This window comes from Triturus cristatus, chromosome 6, assembly GCF_964204655.1.
Source record: "Triturus cristatus chromosome 6, aTriCri1.1, whole genome shotgun sequence".
Taxonomy (NCBI): domain Eukaryota; kingdom Metazoa; phylum Chordata; class Amphibia; order Caudata; family Salamandridae; genus Triturus; species Triturus cristatus.
The window spans coordinates 1229520594-1229544497 of record NC_140589.1 but is presented as its reverse complement, the minus strand read 5'-3'; the positions used below and the strand labels follow the sequence as shown (position 1 = coordinate 1229544497).

General features: G+C 41.8%; 2 protein-coding genes across 6 annotated transcripts in view; one reads left to right on the top strand and one right to left on the bottom strand.

Annotated features, from left to right (window-relative positions):
* The window catches only part of TULP4 (TUB like protein 4), a 787154-nt gene that overhangs the window by 282947 nt on the left and 480303 nt on the right, over positions 1–23904 (top strand). The window lies entirely within an intron of this gene.
* The window catches only part of LOC146821219 (uncharacterized), a 119891-nt gene continuing 96855 nt past the window's right edge, over positions 869–23904 (bottom strand). For 3 of the 4 annotated variants that reach the window (XR_014963132.1, XR_014963134.1, XR_014963136.1), the window contains one exon: positions 869–1462. The gene's annotated coding sequence lies outside the window, so the exon portion shown is untranslated. Of the gene's footprint in view, positions 1463–22952; positions 23230–23904 lie in introns of those variants that run through there. The other variant, XR_014963135.1, reaches the window with a different exon arrangement.

The window sequence follows — 23904 nt, the reverse complement described above, 5'->3', positions numbered from 1 at the left end:
AGAGAGTGTGAGAGAGTGTGAGAGAGTGTGAGAGAGTGTGAGAGATTGAGATTTCTCTCTCTCCTTTGGTGTTGCTAGTGCACTGCAGACACAAGGCAAACCGTAGTGCAGAAAATGTTTAGTTGCACCTAGGCGGGTGTAGGAGAGGAGTATGAGAATAGACAAATTGTGTATAGGTACAACTACCATCTTTAGAGTAGCCTATATCACACAGTAGAGATCATATTGAATATGGATAATGGAAAGTTCCTGTAGATAGAGGGTTCCACCATTAGGAGGTGCAATCTTGCATCGAGTGTACCATGTGCTATGGACTTCACGCAGGGGCAGCACACGAGCCAACCATAAGAATAGGTACTATGCCATATAAATCCACTGAGGAGTTCACCAAGGAGGGCAGGGAGCAGCTCAGACAAATTAATACTATGAAATCAGTCATACCATTTGCTGCCATGGGTCCACCATGGAGTTTATACTGTTCCAACGTGGAATACAAAATCCCTCCCTCCGTCACAGACCAAAGATCTCACAAACGCACTCAATCAATATTTTCGCTGGTGGGGCCCATAACACCAACATTCACTCATCATCGGTCTGTCTTTCTCGGGAGATGATTGTTCCATACGCTGACATGAAAGGAAATACCTCTTGACTCTAATGAGCAATAAATCCACATAACCTTCTTCAACTCATTCGGCCCTAAATTCCACCTTTGGGATTCCTCTCATAGGATGGCGATGAATCTGCTAGTTGCTGGTAAGGTTAAGTTCTAATTCTCTATTTACTTTGAATTAGTACATTTTCTATGAATAAACAACCCAACTCATTTGATAATTAATCAAATCAATCTTTATCTAATTAATGCAAGTTAAATCATTTGTTATTCAAACCGCCAATCATCATATTTACCTATTCTGGCTAATTGTCTTCCTCTAAGTCAAATCCAGTCGTTCTGTCAATCTATATCCATTAAATTTAGAAAGTTCAGTTCATCAGGAAATTGGGCATCAGTTCAGTCCGTCAAAGATTCATGGAAAACAGCTGTCCTGCAGCGTCACCGTCCTCTCCGTCAGCATAACGCCAGGAAACGAAAAAAGCGATATGAGCTAGCAACCTCACTATTCTACCATAATTTATAGTAAAATCACTGTCAGAAAGTAACAAATATTGGTTTTCAGCTTTTCTGATTGGCTAATCAGGGGTCGTCCTACAAAGTTCTCATGAAGTATTGTCCCTTATGTCATCACACTTTCTGGTTCCAGTTTTTAAAGACAATCCATTGTTCCCAGGATGCTGGCAGGCTTCCCATGGCGACCTTTATGGGTACAGTCTGGCTAGGGTCAAGACGAGGCCACTGTTGCTGGCGTTAGCGCAGGCACACTTCACCCAAAACCTTGTGGAGCGTCGTTAAGTCACGTCAAGTGCAGGAGGCAGCCATCTTGTGGCAGGCCCAAATGGTCAACTTAAGCAAAATAAACACAAAACGTAATTAATACATAGAAATGGCTAAGAAAATGTTATTACCTCGCTAATACCCATATGTGTGTGTATTTATCTAGCAGAAAGCAACACTCAAAGCGGTTTATACTCAATAAAGCACAAATCACAAATACATCACCAAAGCAACATATATCATGCAATGTTCTAATTCTCTAACATTAATATGCGTACATATTTTAGTTTACGTATTAATTAGGCCATGCAAATGCAAATCCCACGTGTATTTCATTTTTTAATAAGGTTGGTTAATACTTCGCACTTCAAACAATTAATACGATTATAATTAATTCATCTAATTAGTATAAACATGCAAATTGGGGAGGGTATACAAAATTTTGCATCATCCGCTCCAGCAATACAACCAGACAATCTCTGTGGGTTCATTCAGAAACAGATGACCGAGCCCTCTTCAGCTTTAAGTTCAGGTCTATTGCCACCTAGTTAAAATGACATAGGACGGCTGTGCTCTTTTTAATTTGGCATGAGGAGAGCTGTAAACCTTAGATAGATTCATCATATTTTTTATTGTTTTTTCTATTTATCAGAAATACACGTTTCCTTGTATATTGTCCAGATACTCTCACATTTAGTTTTGTTACACTGTAGTACTAGGCATCCTGTTTTGTAGCACATTAAGCAAGATATTATGTATTATTTTACATTTTTCTACTTAGTGGAGTTGACTGGGGTAAAAGTGGTTGAGTGATTCCCTATTCAGAGTTTACATTTCCAGACTTTACATTTATTCTGTCTTATAATAGCATTATTCTGAATCATAATACGTTTAAATACATTTACTCACATTTACTGACGTGTGTGGGCTGTCCCTGCTTTCTTCGGTTGCTTTCTTTTGCAACATTGAGCAATCCATATCTAAAATCGGTTCATCATAGGCTGGTACTGCCTCTCCTCAAAGCCTAGCAGTATTTTGTCTAGCTACTGCCAGGCAGGTATTACAGCATAATGTTTTGTATTCATGTTCAGCCAGTCTTTAGTAACTTTGGGGCATTCCCACTGTGTGTGAAAGAATGTTTGCTTAAGCCACATCCCCTCAATCAAATATTCAACTGTATATAACCTGTAGCCAGGCTCTGGAACAGCAGATGTTTTGCGGTATGTTCTATGCAGCAGTTTAATTTGGACCACGTTAAACACTGCTTCATTGTTACTTCATTGGTGCGATCCTACTCTCCTCCCAACTAGGCTCCTCTCTGCTCTCTTCATCCAAATGGCCATGGCCTCTTTCCCATTTTTGCTTTACTTCTGTCACCTCATCCGGGATATTGTTCATCAGTTTTTTGTAGATCATTGATTTATTTATGGCTTTTTCTTTTATGAGTCAATCAATGTCCTATTTTTCTAGTAGGGAAATCTCTTGTACCTCTCTAATTTTTGTGTTATGTTTTCCATAATTTTGCATTATTAATATACAATGATTTCCTATGTTTGTTTTTCTGGCCTGCAATAGTGACTTCAAAATTTTGCCTCCTTGGCCTCAAGTTCATTAACATAACAGTAATCTGGGCTTTACTTCGACCTTTGGAAAACCAGTGTCCTTGAAAGGTCCTCCAGAGGGTGATCTTCTCTGTGCTTAAGAGTTCTCATTCTGGATAAGTCTACTTTGCCACAGCCATTTTGTTTAAAGCAGCAGAGGCAATTGGGTTGCCCCTACCATCTCTGAAGCTCAAGTCTAACATTTTTGCAGATGGCCTTCTGGGGGCTCTTCTGCCTTTCAACAAAGCTCTACTAGAACTGGTGCTGGATTCCTAGAAGAAATCCTTTTTGGGCCAGGCAGTTTGCAGGCAGATTTCTCAGTGCCACAGGCTCATGCCTTCTGATCCAAAATTCCTATTGACCCATCCTTCTCCTGAGAACTTGGTGGTTCAAGCATCCTCAGATAAAAATGATGTTTTGCCATGGGCAGCGCATGAGCTGCTCTGCGAGGTATGCTGTATCGAGGTAGGGACTTGAAACTCCATCCACTCTCCGACCATATTTTTCATTGGCTTGTGTCATTGTCCAATGTAAACTATGGCTGTTCATCGATCAATAGGCTTAGTAGACCCTACTTAGTATCGCCTTGTCTCATTTTGTAACCTCCCATGGCGACACATTACAAGTTCCAAATTTCAGAAGCCTATTAAACAAGCATTGGCATAGCCAATAAGTCTCGCATTGGGATCCTTATAAGTATTTAGTTTTGTAGCACAATATCCTTGGTGCAACATCATCAGCTGTTGCATGGCTAAACCTTGTACCCTATAAGTGTTTAGCCATGCAACAGTTGATGTTCTTGCACCAAGGATATTGTGCTGCATAACTAAAGACTTATAAGGTCTCAAAAGCGAGACCTATTGGCTATGCCAATGCTTGTTCTCTGTGCTAGTGAGAGCTTAGTCTTGATTCCTCTCAGTGTAAAGTTGCGCTGTTACGCAAGACCAGAAACTTTGCGCCGAAATCCTGTGTGCATGTTGAGTGCACCTACAATAAGCATATCATATATGTGTGGGATTGTAACAGGTCTGTGTGTGTGTGTGTGTGTTTATATGATTACTGAAGCTGATGGGGTCCCATATGGATGCTCCTGGTTTAGAATGGCAGAAGATGGAGGATGACTTCCCCAGGCAGCGTAAGTGTATTGCCTGCATTCTTGTGACTGGAGGGTGTTGATTGAGACACTGAAGTGAGGAAGATGGATACAAGGTTAGTGGCGGCCGGCACGGATCTGGGGTGGTGAAGCGGGGGAGGGATGTAAAAAAAAACCTAAAAACACTTACCTTATCGCTGTTTCCTGCGTCTCTCCTCTGTCAGACTCGGCTGAACCAGGAAGCACTGCTAGGCTCCCCTGACCAATCACAATGCTGCAATGCAGCATTGTGCAACATTTCATTTTTTATATAAGACTATAATTTAAGATTGAAACTTTTCAGTCATGTTGCTTAAATAGAATTAAGAAGTCTAGAAAACCTTACATAAAACTTCCCTGAGATGTTCAGAATTCTTTTCTTTGGTGCTGCTGAGAAGAAATATTGATACAAAATTGCTTACAAATTCTACCTGTAATGGACCATGCAAGTTTCTCAGATGGCTCACGTGAAGTCTGTTAAATATCTTGGTTTAAGGAAGTCAATAAATGCTTAAAGGAAAGGCAGTGGTAGTCAGGGGAGTAATGATCTATTGAAGCTATCCTCACCTATGTCTTCCACTGATGTCCTCAGAGCTGGTCTTCCCTTCAGCCTGATAGCTTTCAGTATGGAAAAGGTCTGTTAGAAGTGGACTACTTAAGTTCACTGCCATGGATGCCATGTTCATTGCCAGTTTGAATTGTTTCTTCTCACAAAAACTGGCACAGTAATTCCCAAAAAATTCGATCCATGACGTGGCAGATATTTTTTTCTTGCATGTTTCCCTTTAGTAGTTCAATTCGATTTCATGTCTTATAAAACAATTTCAATCCAACACTAGTTGAAAGCATCACTTGATACATTGAAATGCTTTCCTTGTTTTGTCAGGCCATCAATTTTAAAATGTACAATAAATGATTTTTCTTTGTTGGAAAGTACATTTTTCTACAGTAACAGGTTGATTAAATTATATTTTCCTGAAGAAAAAAAAATCTGCAGCATTGTGATTGGTAAGCACCTAGGCTCCCCTGACCAATCACAACCATGTGGTGCAGTGTTGTGATTGGTCTGAGCGCTGTGGCTCTGCGCTCAGACGGGAACTGGGGTCCTGGTCATGTTCTCCACACAGGCTGTAATGCAGCCTGCATGGAGAACATGCATAGTGCACATGACAGTGTGGCCGGCCAAAGAGGGCCGGTCAAAGCGTCATTGTGCACTTAGGTTTGGGGAAACCACACCTCCCCTGCCCTGAGAGCAGAGCAGCCCTGCCCGCTGCCTGCAAAGCAGATGTTAACAATAAAATGATAATATCACGTTATTATGTTTTTATTGTTTCTTAGTTACACTGCTTAAAAACAGTGGGGTGACGTTCTTCCGCCTTAGCGGAGGAGCCGCCACTGGACAAGATTACCTTTAGAAATTCCATTAAGATTTTTTTTTTAATGGCAAAGAGTTTCTGACTGGTTCTTTATGGGCACTGCCATTTGGATGGTGGTAGAGATAATAGGTGGAACTGCAGTTTTGTTGTTCAAAGTGAATAAGCTTTTAGGCCAGGCCTTCCTTTTTGTCTGTGTCTGATTACTGCTTCAAGAAGGCTGATATCTAGGTGCAGTGAATTCACACTTCGTGTCCTTCTATTGGGTGGGTACTCCTTGCCTGCAGCCAGCCCCATTGCTACCTACTGTGAGAAGTATCACTTTAAACAAAGGCAATGACTGGAGAGTAACCCTTGGGCGACATTTGAACGGGCACCAGCTCAAACCGATACTGAAGGCTCAGACAGGAGATCCACACCCTCTGCCTAGGAAATGTGTATAAACATGATCAGCAAACCACCCCACTTTGCTCCAGTTCTGAGTTCTTCGTGAGCAAGAATGGGAGTGTTCCACAGAGTGCTAAAAGGACTTCTGTGTGACAAAGGCTGGTGTCTGTCTGACAACCAGTCTCCCAGAGATGAGTGGACCTCGCTTGTAGCCTGCACTGTCCGCTGTTAGAACTGAGGGTCTGCTTAGTACCCATTGCGTAATTTGGACAGATGGTTGCTGGAGTGGGCAGCCAGCACTCATTTTTGTGACTGGGTATTTTCTCTTTTGCGGAAAAATGAGCCAAAGTGAAAAGACCGTCACAAGGGGGGAAAAAAGCAGGAACCTGCAGGAGTGAGATAAATGGGCAGGAAGTGTCTGGTAGTGGATGAAAAGGGCATGGGGTGGATTTAGGACTATGCAGCCTTTGAATGCGATACACCCACATTTTATTGCACCGGCCCCAGCTTCTGAGCAGAGCCCTGGGCACCAGCACTCATTGTTTTACAAATTAAGTATTGCTAGTATCCTAAAGCCTGCCTACCTGCTGGGAGAAGAGAAGAAAGTAGTGTTCCTGGAACCTGCATGAGCAGAGAATGGCCACAAGAATAATCAGAGCGTGTTCCCTGTGTACGGAGTACCCAGAGAAAACAAACCACACCAGAGGGCAAAACTAGAAATGCCCATGTCATCAGTGGGTCTCTTAGTCTTTTTATGCGGTTGCTGCAGAGAACTGCCTCAAAAGACTGCACAAGCACAACTACAAGCATGGCTGCTGGTTGCTGCTGTCATACGCAATCTGATGCTGTCTCTGCAGACAGAAGAATAAGCTCGGAGAAGTGGACTCTGGTGGACCTGTCTTTCATATACATAATCGGCCGAAGATGCTGTGTCGCTATTTTGGTGTGCATATGGACCTAATAGCATACACAGCATTTTTGTTACACTTGAATGTGAATGCACAGCTAAATCCGTAGGCAAATAAAGCAAACATTTCTTCCATTTAGGCGGTACATGACGTTGGAAGCCACAACGTATAACTTATATGTGACTTCATTATTCATTGTTTGATACTCCTTTGGCCTCTCTTGCCGACACGTCACTTCGAGTTAGAAAGGTATGTACACCTAAGAGAAGGTAGCCTTTTTTCTAAAGCGAGTTATGGTGGTGTGTCTACTGTACTGGAGGTGCTTCCCTGGTTTAGGGTATATCTGGTCCGGTGCAGTTCGTGTGTAGGCGGAATAATTTGAACAGCTCATTCGGCAGTAGTATGCGCCAATTTGATTTTACAACATTGTTCATCTCTGTGCACGCGTCACTGTTGCTGCTTAGTGAGTCAGACACGGAGTCAGCTTATGTTGTTTATGGTGTAGTCTTGCCATTTGCGTCAGCAAAGTAGGTTAAAATGTCTTTGCTTCATTTCTCACTATTACAAATGATTCCACAATATGCATCTCCTTCGCTTTACTTTTTTTCCCAATCCCTCACACCTTTAACTTATAAAAATACTGCTCAAGCAAGTGTGGATACCTTTTATGCTATAGGGTTATTTGCTAGTGCTAAATGCAGTGCAAAAGTGCTTCAGACTCACAAGTGAACTGCGCAGATGCTGGGTGAGGGTGTGGTCTAATGGTGGATATGTTTGTGCTTTCAAGGCATTTGTGAATTCCAGGTGCTTGTGAAAACCTGTAATGATGCCCCGTGAGAATGCTTTTGGGTTCAACACAGCTTTATTGTTAGTTTTAAGGCTGTGTGCAAATCCAGTGAAAATATGCTCTTGCGCCTTCTGCCAAACATCTCTGTTCCTCTCCCGACGTCACCTGTGAGGCATCATTCATCAGTAGTATTTACATTGTGCAGCTTTGCATAATTGGTGTGGTTGCGTGGTGGCCGTGATCGTCATGGATTTCAACAGTCCTGTTTCTTCTTCTAGGGATTCGTTACCATTATCTAAACTAGATTTTGGGAGGGTTGAATGGGTTGGGAGTAATATTGGGAGGATGAAAAGCATCAGGTGAAACAGCGCAGAATAACCTGGCCCAGGCGAGAGTAAAAGACTTTTTTATTAGGACAGGCATGCAGATCTGAAACTTTTTTACATTGCAACAAATGATCGAAACCGTTCCTCACTAATACAAAGATTTTTCTAAAACCCCCTCCCCCAAAAAGAACAGTCCTCAAACCATTATCCAAGCATTAATTCTTCACCATCCCTTTTCCTTCTTGTATTGACCTTCCCATGCGACCCAGACATCAATCCCCTGTGTTCCCTCTGGCAAGGACTAATCTGCGAGGTCCTCAACCTTTCCGGCCTGTCGCAAGCTCCTCCATTTCTGCCACCTACCCTAATAACGACCTAAAACTAGCTCCGGAACTGCATGACCACCCATCAAAGCTGTCCCGAGCTCCCCAGGGAAACTAGGTAGGGAGGGAGGAACATGAACATTCCTACTGCCTACCAGGACTACACCACAGGAGAGCACAGGTGTCCAGCAGAGCACCAGCCGCCAACTAAACCCCTCCCCTAGGATCAAGGAGACCAATTACACACTCCCCGGTGCCAGGGCTGCACCAGTCACCCGAAGCTTCCCGGGGTTGAACATCCAGCGGATGTCACCCCCAGGAGCCCCCATTGCGAACGAGATCGCTTGTTTAAGATAAAAAACATATGGGTACCTTTACATTCTGCTTCAAGGTACATTATTTTAGGGGATTTGTGATGATTACATGCTCTTGATGGATATTTTTAAACAATGCCGATGTCCTAGAGATTGTGGCATGCTCATGAAGGCAGGCTCTGTGTCATCACAGATGCTATTTTTACTTCAACTGCATCTGTTCTCTTTTAACAGTTTTGACTGCTGTAATGATACTTGATCGTGGTGAAATATATATTCCTTTCTGATTTTGGAGTGCAAATAGCACAGGCAAACGCCAAATGCGGTATGGGTGTAGTTAGCACAGACTGAACCCATTGCAGTAGCAGACCCTGTCGGGTTTCTAACCTATCTCCTGCAGGCCAAGCACAGATCTCAGTAGTATGCTCTAAAGTCACTGAGTTTACCAAAGAGAGTTTAAGTGAATTTGGTTTCAGACTTTAAAATTTGGTAGGCTGATAGTATGTGAATACTGAAAATGTTTGGGACCCAAGTTGTGGCCTTTTGGAAAGATGCTTTTCCATTGGGACTCCAGCTGGTGGCCCACAGACCTCAGACCCACCACCACATCTAGCTCACAAGTAAGAAACCTCAGAATCATTATAGACCACCAACTGGAAATGGCCGCCCAAGTCAACACTGAAGCCTCGTCCTGTAGAAGTGAGATTTTTATCTGGCTCACTGGTGCAGGGACACCCTTAGTCTACTGGTTCACAAAATGAGGATCAACACTGGAGTAGAAACAAAACACAAGTTTATTATATCTCATGAGATGGCTCCGTCATACAGACACTACAAGTGCCTGAGAGGGAACAAACTAGAACAGTTTCAAACCTGTCTTTTATACACTTTGGGTACCATAGGAATTCACCAAAAAGCCCTTTGTCATGGTTACATCACACTTTACATAACCCTCTTATGGCATTTTTACATGACGCTTACACAACCCCTTACACAATGCTTACATACTGAACTGTGGAATCCTGATAAACCCCTACCCACGTCATCTTTGTGATGAGGAAAGGGAGGTTACAGGCGTTGGTGGGTTAACAGATTAGACATCTGAGCACTTTGGCCCTTCGGCAGGGCAGGACTGCTTACTGTGGCACGCAAATATTATCAGTACAACCAGCTTTCCAGTGAACATGTAACTTCTAACTTACAAAAGTCCCCGCAGAAACACAAAATTGGGCTGGTAAACAAAATGGAAGAGGAGTAGAGGCTAACTCAACAGAATACATTTTTTACCGTTTAACAGTCCTGCCTCAATACCCTAAGGATGATGAAGAAAATCTTCAAGTGGCTACCGAACAACACCAAAAACACTAGACTATGGGAACGCCCTGTATACAGAGATAACCAACCTGCTCGCAAGAAAACTGCAGACTGTCGAAAATGCAGCAGTCCTGACCCTCCCATGCCCAGCACACATCACACCACACCTTAGGGAACTCTACTGGCTCCAGATACACAAGCACACACACTTCAAAGCACTCACCCACATCTACAAAGCACTTCACAACACAGGCCCCCAGCTACTTAAATAGCCGTATTCATTTGCACCAACCTTTCAGACACCCTCTGCTCTGCTGGACTCTCACTATCACACACCCAATGCATGCACAGAAGCAGAGTAGGCGGTTGCACCTTCTCACACCTGACACCTAAAGCTTGGCAAGACCTACCGCAAGACATCAAAGCCTCCTTCTCCCTTCTTGACTTTCACAAAAAGCTGAGTATTAAATTGGTTGCTAGGTATGTGGACTCTTGGAGTGTCAGTTTCTGGTGGTATACTGTTCGCAGGCAAATGATGCAGAATATTGTAAGTACAGGGTAGGACTACACATGTTACCACGCATCTGCTGTGAGTTGGTGCATCTTGAATAGTTGCAGCTTCTGAAGCAGCATGGGGCAATGAGTCAGCGATTTCTGTTGTTGGTTCTATTGCCCTATGAATGACTGACCGCATTTTTATGATCACATACACATCCACCAAATGTGTGTGCTTCTGTGCAAGGACAGGTAGGTCAGTTTTTCATTTTTTGCCTCTCATTTCCTTGCTTCCTTAGTATTTTCATTATTTTTAGAGTATACTACAGCTCCCCTGACAGTGCTAACAGGCTGCTTGCAGTTGCGGCTGGCATTAATCGCGGGTGGGAGGCAGGGGGTAATTTAATAATAAATAAAAAATGTACCTGTCCGCCACCCGGGTCCTGCGTTTTCTCGGCGCCTGCTCCTGGAACAGGAAGCAGGCAGCCTCCCTCCCCTCCCTTTAGCCAATCACAACGCTGCAATGGCACCGTTGTGATTGGTGGGGACGCCGCCAAGCCAGGGGCTTATGAGGAGGCCATGTTCTCCATCCAGGCTGCATTGCAGCCTGCGTGAAGAAAGGGCAGAGTGTGCATGACTGGTTTGAGCGGCCCCAGAGGGCCGACCAAGCAGTCATTGCGCCCTCAGGAGTGGACACACCACTCTTCCCCTCTTCTGGCTGCTCGCAGAGCAGCCCCGCCAACCCAACCCCAACTAAACATAAAATGGTAATAGCGGTAAGTTATTACCATTTTATGTTTCTCCTTCTCGCACTGTGAGAAAGCAGTGGCGTGACACTCCTCCGCCCTCGTGAAGGAGCCGTCCCAGGATGCTTGCACACCACAAAGCCACAAGCCACCTTCATGGAATGGTATTGTCCTTAGTTTCACTGTTTTACCATTCCAAGATGCCCAACACATTGGTAATAAATGTGGCAGCCATGTTGGCACTTCAAAACTATGAAACAACTTGTACAATGCCATTGTAAGAAGGCCACCTGCTGCTATGTGTAATTTTATTATTTCACTTATATGCCTGCTATGTTTAGGCTGCAGCATGTTTCCTTTTTCTACTTGTATTATTTTAATTTATCTTGCCTATGTTGTTGAGTTTGTGTGTGAGTATACCGTGGTTGTTTAAGTCGAATGCAAGAATGAGTCAGTGCGTTGATGAGTGTATGTATGTATGATATTCTGCTGAATGCCTGAAACCATCATTGACTGAGGAAGCACTTTCATTTAAAAACCAGGCCTGTTGGCATCACCAGTGCTTGCTACAAAAGTTGCAGATCTTGTTTTTAAAGTGCTATTGATACACCAAAGCACCTCGATTAAAATACCCTTGGAAGAAAGTAAATGCCTTCACAGTTTTCCACATCACCAATATTTTTCTAATGCAAGGAGCGATGAAAACGACCCTTACCAAATGGCGTAGTAATGCAGCACTATATTGTGATGGCGGCTCGCAGCTCCCTCACTAGCAGCCAGTTCTTCAATGTATAAAAAGTTCCCTTTGTATTAAATGTGGGAAAATAATAGAATGGATGTTATGTTAACAACGAGTAAATGAAAGGCCACACATTTTAATTTCACTGTGTGTCCCGGAAAGTGGTCATGCAGCGCTAATTTTATATGTACATTGTGTATATTATTAGGAAAGTATGGGCTTAACAACAGAGCTGATGATTGTTACTCCCATGCACACTCCGGCATTGCGAACCTGTTCCCACCAGCCCCATAAACCTCTGACTTGTATACAGAAGGCTACCGACTGCTGCTGCACGAGGCAGATTCATTATCCGTAGAGCTGTGCCTCTGCATTCGTATTGATTTATAGTACAAAGACCTTTTATGCTGGGGATGTACCCAACAAATGCAATATACGTCGACACGATGAATTGTCTAGACTGGTCTAATATAGTCGGTGAAAATATATTAGACTATCTGTTCCAAGGGCATGCCCCGTGGCACGTGTGTACTCCATAATCAATAGCTATATGCACTGATTGTAAAAAAAATTCAGAGATAATTCAAGCGGTGAGCAAATGATATCTGGACTACCAAACTGCATTGCGAAGCAATACGACTGTTAATTAACATAACAACAACTGGATTGGAGTTGCATGCATTTGCAAAGCACTTTATTACCCCCCTCCCCACCTTCTCCCTGCCATTGATGAGATGCTGAAGCGCCTTTGTAAGAAATCAGACAGTTAGAAAAGGTCTGACTTGTTCCACTATCACGTTGCTGTCAGTCAGTCACCAGAGACATAAATGATAACGTGATGATATTTTAGGCACGACTCCTAAAACTGTTTTATCTCTTTAGAAGAGAGTAAATAATACATGAACGGAAATTAAAAACCCATTGTTTTGCATTCGTCCATCATTTCCTACATGGATCAAAAATGCAAACATTTTCGGAATTCCATATGTATGGGCGAGTCTGTCAAACACTGGGTTGATATGAGTGTACATGTTTAGGTTTATTGTAGTGCGTACCAATCACTACAAAGTAAATTACCTGAGTCACGGGGAAGAACGGGTTCTGAAAAGCTGAGATTTAAGCACGACCTGGAAGGCCATGAGCAGGCGCAGGGTGGAAGTGCGAATCTAAAGTTTATCGCCAGCAGATGAAAGATGATGAACAGTGAAACACCCGTCCCCATTGGTCACACACCTGGTACCCAGCATCACCAGAAAAATAAAATACGGAGAAAATTCAAATCTGCTACGAAAACGTAATATAATACATTCGTTTTGTGCTCATGTTTGCTTGAAATACAGCAAGAATCGTCCCTGTAAATCCCAATACAATAAGCCAAACTAAGCATTGAGAACACCCACAAAAACCGAGTCTTGCAACCAAACTCTAATAAACTAGCACCAACATGAGCTGTGCGCCTTAGCATCAACATCCCCACGTGAGGGTAGTGCATTGCTCCCGAGGCATTTCTGATTTTTCTGGTGAAGGAACTAGATTCACCTGCTGAAGCAGAGGCCAGTTGATACAACACTTTTGTGTAACAACTGCGATACAAGCACTGATTGCACTATGGTTAGTGTTTTAAATGAGGAAAATTAAGTTATGGTGTTTACTGGCTATAGATAAGCTCATTGATTATTTAAATGTTCTCCTTCATACATGTGTTGCCTACTGGCTCCCAACTGATCACCTCTTAGCTGTCACTTAAGAATTCAGCAGTTGCCCCGATTAAGGAACTCAGGCTGTGTTTCTAAAATAATGGGCACCAGTGAGATACTAGTAATGGCTGCCGTAGGACAGTAATAGAAGCAGTATTAATTACAGAACCATGAACAAGGCTGACAGTGCTCCACAAAGGGTAAATGGGTGAGGGGGTAAGCGTACAAAGTAAAAAGTGTTTCTACTTATGCACTCGCCAATATTCAAAACTATCAACATGTTTAAGTTCTAAAGATAGTGTTTGTGTTGATATTTTGCAGTGGAGGCACATTGTGACGCTTCTTTCTAGATTCTGCTTAACCATAGTCTTGATTCTATTCTGCACCCCCTTCAATTCTTTACTGTTGTGTCTTTCTTTGTCACTGGGTGCAACACGTTTTGCAATGAAGTCCTGTAAATCCCTTATTATTTCCTTAGACAAAGCATTCACTGATCTCCAGCGAATTTGTTCAAATGTTGATGTATGCATACTTTGAAGGCTTCATGTGAATGTAAAAGGCCTCGCTCCCTCCCCAGAGGATATGGGCCAGCAGTACCGTCTACTATCAATAGCAGTCAGAGCAATTGAACAAAATTAAACACAACAAAAAGGAGTTTGTAATTTGTTCCAAAAAGATATTAGAATCTGTTTAATAAAAAATGCTGTAGTTCCCAATGTGTGAATATAGCGAAGTTTTATACAGGGTTTGCGAGCCCTCATGTATTGTAAAGAAACTATCTGCTTTAGGTTTTTAATGCCTTAATATACGTGCATAGTGGGAATTATTCACTGCACGTACTTACCTTTCCTTCCTTTCAAACTGAAGTGGCTCTTTGGGCTGACTGAACTGTCTTCTTTGATAGTCTAACATTTTCTTCTGTTCAGTACCTGTGCTGTTCTCACACTGTGAGAGTCTTCTATCACAACAGAGGAAACAACTATCTGCAGTGCAATAGATCTCACATTTACGCGAGTTTGAGCTATTGGCATTGTAAATGACAATGCCTTTTATTATGTTTTGGTTTTTAAAACCTAAATAAAAGGCATTTTCATTTACAATGCTAATAGGTTAAACTCTTGCAAATGCAAGACCTATTGCATTCTTTCCAAATGCATGAAGACATCGCTGAGTTGCCCCCTTCTGTCTCTTCCATGGCCCCTGAAAAGCTCCTCATTTGCTACGAATTAAATAAACAAGACGGTGGTCACAAGTACTTAGGAGAAGCCCTCCTCCAGTAAGAGAAACTCATTAAAGAAAATAGTGCTAACAGATTAAATAAGACATACCATGTGACAACCGAAGTAAAAGGGCTAGTCCTCATGGGAGGTTACAAATGAAGACAAGACGGTTCTAAGGAGGGCCTTACAAGCCTAATAATGAATCCGAAGCCAGCATTTACGAAGGACAATGGCACAAGCCAATGACCAATATGAGCGGAGAGTGGGCAGGCTTCAAGTACATACTCCAATACAGCATGCCTCACGGAGCAGCGCATGCGCTGCCCAGGCTCGACCTAAAAAGGGAAAAACTCTTACTTCACAGCTGTAAACCTGTGCTTTCGAGGTGGTTCGCTTGGAAACTAGGTAACTCAGGGTTCACATCTCAAAAGCCTCGCACCAACTTGAAGAAGGAAGTGTCTCACTTAAACACAGTTTTTCTTATTCCCGAAGTCTGGCCTGGACTAGGACCTGTCTCAGGGTAAGCCTGAGAGAAGCCCTCGACGGTGCTCTAAATTTAAGACCCGCCTGGTGGTTTCTGTCTGACAGCATCATCAGGGTCATGACATGGGTTGTTTTCCTGCCTCTGTCCCTTCTCTCCTGAAATTCTATCCCCTCACTCCCAACTGACAAGCTGCCTCCCGCCTTCTTAACTCCAGCCCTAACTTTCCAATGCTGACATCACAGGAGGCTTCAGCTCTGCTGGCACTGGACCATTATGCACAACAGCACATACACCGATAGGTCTTGCAGATAAACAGAAAAAAAACCTTGGGAAACGCTCAACCCAATCAGTGAGCAAAAGTAATGTTGCAGTGCGTCAGCACCATCTCTTATTAACAGTCACTCTTTTGTAATCATTTATAAAAACAATCTCACTGACTGCACACCTACAGGAGACGCAAGAGACTCCCCTGGATTAATTCTGCACAATCCATGGGTCAAACTTTTCAAGACGCAACAACTGAGATCTATGACCCGCTTGAACTCTAAAAATAGAGTAGGTCGTTCCGCTGCCAGGTGACATTCGCTCAGAAAAATTGATTTCTAATTCCATTTTCTATTAACAAAGGCAGAGCATCAACTGAGCTCGACTCCTCAGGGCTTGCTTGCTCTTTTCATCTCTTCCCTGACTCTTAGATGAGGCACAGCTCTCTGCGCATATAAACAGCCGCCCTTGCATTCGATAAGAGGGTATTGTTTTTCTACAGCCACATAAAACAAAAAGATATGTTGGTCATGGTTATTTACCAGCCTCCCACTCTCAGGTAGCAGTGCGGCAGTCCATGAGTCAGACGAGATCTGTGCACTTATTATGAATAAGCTACGGGGAATATTTCACCACAAAAAACCCTCGTTTGAAATGCTAAGCAATTCATGGCAAGACCATAATAGGCACACTCTACACCCACTTAAATCATGGCAAATCCTTAACGCTATTAAAATGGGCGAAAAATATATTTGTAGTCTAAAAATCTATTGTTTCCATACATATCAATGTAATTAATTCTAGAGATAAAAAGAAAGATGCCAAACACTAGAGTATGTCTTGGAAAACGTTCTAAACCAACTATACTACACCACTCATTCATATGTCAGTCACTTTTATTAAAGTGGTGTTTTTAATAGATTTACCACCTCATTACAAGGCCATGATTGTCATGCTTGGTATTTCAACACCAGCAACCGAATTCTCCAGGTGAAGCTCAATGGATCCCCTGTGTTCAGGCAGATCTTGTAATTTCAAAGGTGTTGGTAAACTTTGGTTGCCAGCCTCATCTGAACTACAGAGGGACTTGTAATGAGGTCTAATGTTATCTAGTAGTAAGTCGTTCACCCGGAAAAAGGGGGCCAAAGTTTAGATCCTATCTTCTACTCTTAACCACTTTGGGTCCAAGTAATAAAAAATGGTATATCTATATATGGAGGTTTTACGAATTTGCACAATTATAGATGTATTAATTTTTTGAATTCACAACAGGCAACACCAAGAAACCTTCAAAGAGTTTTCTGGACATTATTGGGGAAAACATTTATGAGTTTGCAAAGACAACTAAAAAATGCCCTTCTGTGAGTGCAGTTGTACACAGTGCCCAACTGTGCAAGGGGAAATACCAGTGAATTTGTGCAACAACATATAAAACATAAATTATTTATTCATAGAGAAAATCTGTTTCCCCAAGGCGAAAGCCTTCGCCATACATCCTCACTAATATTGGGGATGTTCTGATTCAATTCCCATCTAAGAAAGGGAATCATTCCCTCTCTTGACAGGAGTAATACAACATTTTGCAAGTTGTAAATGTGTTCCATATAGAAGTTTGTGAATACTCACAAATATGCCTTTGTGTGGGTCTACATCATTTAAGTGCATTCCAGTTCTGGAAAGCCCAGTCCAAGGGAGTAGATCTATTCACACAAAAATCTTTGCTTGTAGGAATTTAAAACCAACTTTTGTGAATTTGAAAAAGACTATTTATTCATGTAAACCCAATGTATATGTCTAAATAAACCTGCTATGTGAACCTAGCCCAATAGAGTTTTCTCCCTACATATCAGTTCAGCTAATATCCATAAACATCCACTTCAGCCAACTTTAAGAGTTGCATGGAAGTATTGATTAAGCATCTTGTGAAAGCAAAAGACTACGCGTTTTGGCTGTAAAAGCCTTGGTTATAGTACTCGCCATTATGATACAGCAACCAACAAAAGCACTTTATTGAAGGTCTTGTGACCCATCCTGCCTTAAAGTAAGTGGTTACAGAGCATGTGTAGAGATGGCGTCCATTTTGTAGTAACCTACTCATTATTTACACTGATTTAAACAGGCATGAGTAAATTCATAAAGATGTTAAAAAAAAAAGGCTATATATAAAATACATATTGAATAGCTTCTTTTTTTTAAATAGGTTACAATGTGCTCACTAAAATAATATGGATTTTTAAAAATACAAAATACATATAAAGTTTTATAGATGTATTTCATAAATTAATCTTGCTAATTCAAGCCCTAGTGGGCGAATATTAGTTCATAGCAAACACCATATTATGCATAATAAATATTTCTAGTTTATCTCTCAAACATTTCTCATCTCATAAAGCTTCAGTGGGTAATCATTCATTGCATAAATTACACTAATTAATTTAACAGCCCCATAATTGTATTCCCTTTCTTGATTTTCGGGCTGATTCAGCTTTAAAAGATCTAAAGATAAAATTAAAAGAAAGAAAGAAAATAAGATATTCTAAAAAGTTACAGTTAGAGAAAGACACCTAATAAATCCAGCATTAAACTATATTACCGTGGTGTGCATTCTACCACTTTTGTTAAAAGAAGATATACCCGTTTCCGTCCATGGGATAGTTTGCCCCCCCCGAAAAGTCATGTTGTACAGGTGAAACGAATAAGCATGGAGATTACAGTAATCTCAAGACTGGAGGTTCACCTTTTTGACGCAGGTCGATGCATTGTAGATAGCAGCAGGCTCAGATTTGGGGTTTTAATTAACTTGACATCGTTCAATGAGAAAGTTTACATTTGTCAATGGGATAATACAAAAAGTGACTGTTTTACTTGTATAACCGTTTATTATTCTGTCATCTGTTTTATTTTCATGCATTCACACTAGTGCATATGCAGATAGAATATTTTGCATTAGATTTATTAGATTAATGTTCTCTGAAGGTTGAGAGATATTTGATTATCTGTGGTTGCAAAGAGCACAGTGTTTTCACAGTATTTTTTTTAGTTTCATTCTATAGTCACGTATCTTGGCTCAATCACGTGGTATGATTTAAACAGGTTTGAGAGCTGCATGTTTGTTTGATCAGCACTTTCACTTCGGTGCTTGGAAAGCTTTTGCGCATTTGCAATTGAAGGTTAAATGAGTTGGTAGATGGCAGCATTTGTGTTTTGGGTTTCCAAAATGTTTCGTTAAAGTTGGGCACATGGGTGTAACAGCACATTAGGTTTTTAACTAAGGGTGATAGTAGCGTTTTTTTCGATATTCGGCACATATCGATTTTTTTCATAATTGCATGTAAAACATTTTTTACACCATGCATGTAACGTTTATTACTTTCAGATCACAAGCATGTATGGAACGCACAGTTTTTTTAATTTACTGGACGCATGAAGGTGGCAGTTTGAGGATACCAGAGGGATTTTATATCTAGCAATAACAGTATAGATAATCCTGCTGTGGGTATTTTTGATTGATATGTGATCAGTTTCATCGTAGTTACCCCTGTGGAAGGGCAAAGGGTGCCCGAAATGCATTGGGTTTTAATAATTATGTTGTGCCGTGTGGAACGGTGAACCCCCATGTACTTTGGAAAAACCCTGGATGGGCATGTGTTGAACTTTATGACAAACTTTGCGTATGAAAAATCTGGAGTAATATGGATTCTGGATTATACATGATGAAATTAAACAGAAAAATAGTGAAGACATTGACTGAACTGATTTGTTCGCGCATTCTAGCTGTGCATCCTGCATTGGGACCTGATGTGGCTCCAGATTATCGACAAGTAAGCCTATCAGACTTTCAAAGGGATTCTAGCAAGAATTATTACAGTGCAAATCTTCTCCCACCCCATAGTTCATCAGAGGTAGTAATCAACAAAAAATCCTTCCCTACAAAGGTTATCCGTGAGATTTCTTGTAACCAAATACATGTCTGCAGATTTACCATGGTACCATACCAATCCACCCTTAAAGGCGTATTGGATTTAACATACGTATTTCATAAAAAATAAACAAGCTCTATTGCTTTTGTTGTAAAAACAAATCAGAACTCTGGCATAATTTTTCCAAATAAACCAATCAGGCCTACAGCCTTTATCATTGCTTGTCATCATAACAAACTCAGACTTACTTTATTGAACAAAGGCTTTCCCACGTGGCAACCGGTACACAGTAATAAAATTACAAATATGTACATAATTACTGTTGGCAATACTATATAAAATCCCTCCTAAGATTGCCCAAAAAGGATTATCACTTGGCAGATCTTCTATACCCGCTGTTCTCCAGTAGGTCACCAGCACCAAAACCCTTGCCTACTATGGTAATCTGCTAGATTCCATTTAACGAAAAACCTGCGTACAGACTCTGGCCACGGTGTAATATCAATCCAATGTTAAAAGCCTGTTGCCTTTAAAACATGCTTTTCTCAGTAAATCAGGCGTACTGACTTTCTCATGCGTTTCCATGATAAACAGATGAAGCCTATGAAATCTGACATAACTTTACCCAGTGAGCCAATAAGGTCACTAGTCTTTACCATTGGCTTGATGTTATTCCAGCAAAGGCCAAATGAAGAGGACATATGTTAGCTACTACCATGCATGCTATCATAAAGTTACAAATATGGGCACAATTACAGTTGGCAAAACAATATAATACCCCTCTCAAAATGCCTAACAAGGAATATCACAATGAAAATCTTTTAATCCCCCAGGGGTTGTTATTGGGGATGAAAAACAATAAAACCCTTGCCTATTATGGTAATCTGTAAGATTTTGTGTCTGCAGCCTGTAACACAGCGTGGCAACTGCACCATTTAAGACATATTAGTTTTAACAAATTCTTTTCACAATAAACAGATCTAGCCTACTCTCCCTGCCATAATATTTTATAATAAAGAGACAAGGCCAGTGGGTTTGGATAATATGTATCAGTTTACCAATCAGACTTGTACCCTTGAACAGTTGCTTGTTACCATAACCAACTCAGGCTTACTGTATTGAGCAGAAGCGTACAGCAAAGCAACTATAAGGCAAACAGTTACAAAATTAGAAATGTAAGCAACAATACAGTTGACAAAGTAAATTACTAGGTCTCCTAAGAGGGCATAACAAGAATTAATCACAGTGCAAATCTTCTATCCTTGCGGTTTGTCAGAGGGGTTAACTAGCACTAAACGATGTGCCTACTATGGTGAACTGTGAGATTCCATTTAATGAAATGCCTCTCTGCAGATTTTAATAGCGGAATAACAATCCACCCCTAAATGCCTGTTGAATTTAACATGTCCTTTTCCCAATAAATAAGTCTGGCCCGCTAAACGTTTCTCAATAAATAACCATAGTCCTGTTGCACTGAGCATAGGCTTTTGCACTTGGCAACCAGAGCAGAAACAACACCATAATTATCTAGGAGAAGTTGTTTAATATCATTGCACTGGTACTTATGTGATCAAAATGTCAAACAATAACTTTGTGAGATAAACAGCCTGACTCAAGCAGTTGGGTAAGAAACTCATCCGAGGTGATTAGAGGGGAAGTATTCTTTTTGTGCAAGCACACAGCTTTTGACAAATCAAAAGCTGTACTCGGGTGAACCAACATCTGGGCGGAGCCGCTGTCCCTTTCTGTAGTAATCCTGTAAGATCTTCACATAAGGTTTGACCACAGATGCTTTGTTAAGCCAGACCTTAAAAGATAGGACAAACTATGGTGGTCAGTGCATGCCCACACCCTTCCTGGCACTGACCTCTATATGGTCACACCAGGGACCCTCACATTTATAAACATTTTCTTCTTGTCCTTGGAAGAAGCTCAGACCTTTTTGCCCTTCACTCTAACTCCATTTCTGAGTTTTGTAGCCCCTTTGATCTTAGGCTTTAATCACATGCTGCCTGCCCAGTGATGGTGCTTGAAAGCAGTGTTTGAAGTTTGCCATCGTCATGCATGAAGGTCATTGCTGTTAACTGCAGACATTTGCTTGCCAATATTTCCAACAGTCCCTGTGCCCTTTGTCAATTGCCTACGTATGGCTGTCACCTGACCACAGCAACTTTAAGCATGAGTTTTATTCTTATTGTGGGTGAGACGGCAAAAGGCAGTATTTTTGTCTGCCGTCTCTGTTGTCTGGCTGTTGTCTTACAAAAGATCTGTGGAGCCAGCTCGTGTTTTGACTTCATCCATGAGCAAGGCTGAAGATTCGGTTGTGATTTTTACCACCAATCTTGCTCAGATTCTTATGTGGCACCTAGTTTTCCGCTGCCCTATTGCAGAAGCTGCATAATTTGAGTTTTTCCTTACGTCCTTAGAATCTGGATCAGTTTTGTGTATGTTTAGTTTGGTGCCGGTTGTGCCATGTAGGATTCTTGTGGCTCTCTGCCCTAGCCAAGTCTGACTCCGATCAGTTTTCAGCCATGTTACCCATACTAGTTCGCCTCTCTCTTTAATGTAAGTTTCATTCTACTTCTTAGTTGTGTTCTTGCTTGTACTGTTTAATGATGTCATGTCTGTATTTCTATTTTCTGTTCTTCTGCAGCACTTCTACTTGTCAGAGTTGTTTTCTAGCACTTACCACTCCTCCTCCCCTGCTCCACTTTTGGCGCCATTACTCATGGTTCACTCCTTCTTTCCGATTCTACGTGGTCGTGATGCACACTAGACGCACAGGCACTAATACTTCACTCTGTCTCGCACAGTGATGGAGGCCAGGGTTTAGGCTACATTATGCATCAGCCCGATTATCTTGTGCTCAGCCTTTTACTTACAAACTCATTTCGGCCTGATGTACATATGGGCCCGGCCCCGTCCATTAGTAGGAGACTGATCTTAACATCACCCAGAAAATACTCTAGTCAGTACATACAAAAGACAACTTTAAAATAGTAGACATACCAATGTATTTGTACTTCAAACAATGATTGGCTGGCACTTACGTTTCAAGGGATGGTTGTATAGTTCTCAAGTGGCTAATGTACGGTATTTAACACAATTCAAAAGCAACTCGTATCTCTTCTTTAGTGGTGCCTAGTCCTAAACTACGGTTACAAGGACAATTCATTATTTTATTAGACCGCATCAACAGCAAACCATACACACATTTTAGACAGTGCAGTTTTTAATAATATTGTCCTCCGTGCCACACAGTTCCAAATCTGATTTTGATATTGTGGTTTGTCGAATCATAACGCACCAGATTACAAGTACAGAGACAATGCTTTCTTAAAGGTAGACAGGGTGGAACCCATTTTTATTACATAATTGTTTTACTGTTCTCTGAAGAAAAACAGAAGTAAATGTAGTCTTTTCAGTATGAAAAGCTACTGTTAAGAATACATGGTAGTAATTTTAGAAAAAAAAGTGGTTGCAATCAATGTGTTAAATTTTGAACTTCAAATCTTTGATTTTGGCTTCCCAAATGACTTCCAATTCTTTATGCAGGCCTCACACATAAAATGTAGAGTATCAGTAGTCTAACTCTGCTGTTAGAAGTCAAACTGCAAACCTTGAAAAAAAAGTAGGCAGGGAATTTGATTAGTTAACGCTATGAGTTCCTTAAGTACTGAAAGCAGTATTATCTCTCAGGATAGGCGTCCTCAGGGCTTTCAGTGGGCCGGGTCTGTCCAGGTCTGAGCACTGTTGTCAGTTATTTTCAGGGGGCCTCGAAACGGGTCTCTATCGGGCTCTATTTTCTGTACAAAAATAAGAATACGTCGACGTTTAAAAAAAATATATATATACGTGGCAAATAGCTAGCTGTTGCGAACTCTTTTTATCATGACGGCTTTCTCCAGAAACCATAATACGGCTGCAGCATGCATGTGCGGTGCGTCTTCAATGACTACCCCCCCCCTCCTCCCCCCCCCACACACACACTTGGGAGAGCAGGGCCGGTTCTATGATTTGCGGGGCCCTGGGACAAAAGGGAACGTGCGCGGCCCCTCTAATTTACTTAAGTGACCCCTTGCAAGGAAACCATTCAGAGACACTGCGGGTGGCCCCCTGTACAGTATTTTAGCCCCCCCACAGTTTTAACTTTCAGCCCACAAGCAATTCTCACACCTTCAGCCTGATGGGTGTAAGAATTGCTTGTGGGCTGAGAGTTAACACTGTGGGGGCGCTAAAATCCTGTACAATGGGCCTCCCGCAGTGTCTCTGAATGGTCTACTTGCAATCAGGACAAAAGAAAGCGTCTCCCTCCCCTAGGCCTCCAGACACCATCCCTGAGAGGCCCAGGGTGGGCACCCCTCCCATGGACCCTAATTGCAAGGAGACAGGGAAACAACAGGACACACCATCGGTGCGGGGTCCCATGCTGGTAGGCTGAGTGCTAGGCCCTGGGCAGCTGCCCATGCTAGCGCCGGCCC